We start from the raw sequence: 3282 nt of genomic DNA on the forward strand, positions 1-3282 counted from the left end.
TGGATTACTTCTCCATTTGAAGTTGATGGCACAATTCGTGGGCATCTTAACAGTCATTTGTAATTATTGCTCGCCTTTCTTTTTTTTCGGTTCGTTGTTTACCAGACTATGGCTTCCCACATTGTAATGAATTCGATCTATTGTGTATCTTAATATGTAATTGTAAGTCTAACGTGCAACTGAACGTGTTCTATGTAATAACTAGAGCTCGCCACAGCGCCTAGTTTCTGTTCTTGCCAGTGGTTACACAGTCTCGTCAGTTATTTGCCGAAAATTTTAAAAAATTGTCAATCTTGCCCCGTTCATCCAACGTCTACTACGGAAGTAAAAGAAACTGTTATTTATACACGTTTTATGCAACAACTCATGACGGATTACCAGTGTTTATGCGATCATCTTCAGGTGAGTATAGCGGATTTGTATGTGGATATTTGTGTTGCGTGCGTTTTATGTTTCATTTTCCTATAACAGTGTTAAATGTTGTGTACAGTATTGTAGGATACCGCCAGATCCAGCCTCCTATCTGGGTGCGGGATAGTCGAGAGGACTGTGGTGCGCCAAGGCGCTAATAATGCATCACTCAGTTAATAGTCGTTTACTTTAGAGAGTTTTGCAGCCATTGTGTCTTCTTTCCAATGTGGCGTAGCAGCGGAAGTGCTGTGCTCGCGTTGCACGGATATGCAGGGTAGTGCATCGGATTTCGGCGAGGAATCTGCTGGCGCAGCCCGTGGCGTAGTCTGTGGTCAGTACCGTGGCCCCATCACAGGGGTGTGTGGCGGCCGGCGACTCTTTGCAGCCTGGCGTGGCTGTGGACGTCTGTCGGAGCCTCAGAGCTCTCATTGAGTGTAACTGCGCTTAGGCTTGGCCCCAGAAATCTACGTGCCCCAGTTGTTAGTCGCCGTGATGGCGTATAGGCGGAAGACCCATCAGAACAGGAGGACTGCCCAGGAGTGGTGGCACAGGCGCATTGCCCAAGATGAACAGCTCATGCAGCTGTAAATGGGCAGATAGGTTCTTCATTCACGGAAGATCAGCTGGGTCTTCATCTTCGGGTAACCACAAGTGTGGCCATCAGAAATGCAGCTCGCAGAGTTGAAGTTCCTTCCACAGCCAGATGACTCCAGATTCCTAGCAATAGACTCCAAGATAGCGGTGGACGAAAACACTTCGGCTTATTCACTGGGTCATCGTGTCGAGCTGGTCCTCCATCGACACCAGTGATGTAAGTGTAGTGGCCAGACACTGAGAATGAGGGTTTCATAGCAGTCGATGACGTGATGCCTCTGCACTGGTGACCAAATATCTTGTATGGCCTGATGTTTAGTTTCAGAGCCTCATAACGTTCTTTTATGCAAAGTATGTAGCTTGAAAGGCGTTCTTGCATAGTCCCTAGGCGTAGTTGCTGCATGTAGCCCCTTTAGAGACTAGTGACGTATCTGGTCTGCACTGTTGTAAAGGTGCTGAATCAGCTGTTCCTGACGCTCTCTCTGCCACGCTCTGAGGCACTGAGCTCTCTGATTGCCTGTACTTCGGTTCTTCCAAACACTGACATTGGTTACGGCATCACTGTGAACTTGACAGGCGTTCACCACTTTGCCTTGTACCAGTCAGTTTCAACAAAATTTTATTCTTTTTCTTGTATTGCGACATAACTGCTATCAAGGAGTGTGACTGAATGAAATTTAAAATCTTTATTTGACACGACACACGGTCGCCAAGCCACAGTCAGTAAACAATAAAATTTTTAAACGGTTACATTACTAGTTTCGACGCACTGAGTCGTCGTTTTCAAATGTAATCACAAACTTGGAAAACTGCATTAATAATTGCAACCACGCTTCTTTCAAATATTACGAAAAATACACTAAAGCAGCAGAAACCAGTCACAAGACGTCATGACAATTTATAGTTGATCAGTCATTTCACACTTTAATGTAGCGTGTATGAGATATGAAATAACTGATCAACCAAAAATTGCCATAACGTCTTGTGACCCGTTTCTGCTGCCTTGATTAAGTTTATTGGTTTTCGTGTATTTTTCGTAGTATGTGAAAGAATAGTGGTTGCAGTTTTCAGGGTTTGTGATTACATTCGAAAACGACGATCCAGTGCGCCGAAACTAATAATGTAACCTTTTAAAATTTTTATTGTTTTAGTGACTGTGGCTTGTGACCGTATGTGGTGTCAAATAAACATTTTAAAATTTTATTCCTCACTTAATTACTATTCTGCTCTGCGAAACTATGGTAGCGGGGACACACTTTAGAACTTGTGATAAGATTACTCAAAAACGCAAGATTAACATTCAAAGCCGACGACGCGGCCATTAGAGACAGAGCACAAGTACGGACTGGTGAAGGATCCCTTTCAAAGGAACACCTATAAAATTTGACTTAAGTGACTCAAAGAAGTCTCCAAGAAGCTAAATTCTGTATGGGCGGACGGATATTTGACTCTCTGCCCTCCAGGCTGCTAGTCCACCTTTCACCCTTGCCTTACCTTTACGAATACTTGATCGGTAATTACAAAATATTCCAGTAAACTGCAGTTCACTACGATAATGTCTCACACACGTATTTGGTACAATAAGTCACATATAGAAAGAAAAATATTTCAGGGAGTTCGTAAACAGTCACAGGCATTAACTATCAGATCAACAAGCACTACATGAAAATTCGAGCATAGAGAGCATTACTGCGGCCTTGCCGCAGTGGTAACACCGGTTCCCGTCAGATCACCGAAGTTAAGCGCTGTCGGGTTTGGCTAGTACTTGGATGGGTTACCATCAGGGCCTGCCGAGCGCTGTTGGCAAGAGGGGTGTACTCAATCCTTGTGAGGCCAATTGAGGAGCTACCTGATTGAAAAATACGAAAACTGACAACGGCGAGAAGAGCGGTGTGCTGACCACATGACCCTCCGTATCCGCATCCGGTGACGCCTACGGTCTGAGGATGACACGGCGGCCGGTCAGTACCGTTGGACCTTCAAGACCTGTTCGGACTGTGTTTGTTTTTTAATAGAGGTAATAAGTGTGAGGTTACTGATAAATCTGCAGGCTTTCATAAGAAGATTGCACGAAAACTACAAGATACACAGATAAGTGACATATCAGTGGACAAAGCATTTCTCCCCTGTTTAGATTCGTAGTACGTGGCTGCAGAGCGCATCACTAGAAAACAGTCGTTTCAGAACTTGGTATATAAGGGAGCAATGAGTGAGTTCTATGTCCCTGAATTTGATAAATGTGAGTTGTAACGATTTCGTATCGAATAGAATGGATTT

General features: G+C 44.1%; 1 pseudogene; it reads left to right on the top strand.

Moving 5' to 3' along the window:
- Window positions 1–2692: 2692 nt before the first annotated feature.
- Window positions 2693–2811, top strand: LOC124778853 (annotated as a pseudogene).
- Window positions 2812–3282: the final 471 nt, after the last annotated feature.

This window comes from Schistocerca piceifrons, chromosome 2, assembly GCF_021461385.2.
Source record: "Schistocerca piceifrons isolate TAMUIC-IGC-003096 chromosome 2, iqSchPice1.1, whole genome shotgun sequence".
Lineage (NCBI taxonomy): Eukaryota > Metazoa > Arthropoda > Insecta > Orthoptera > Acrididae > Schistocerca > Schistocerca piceifrons.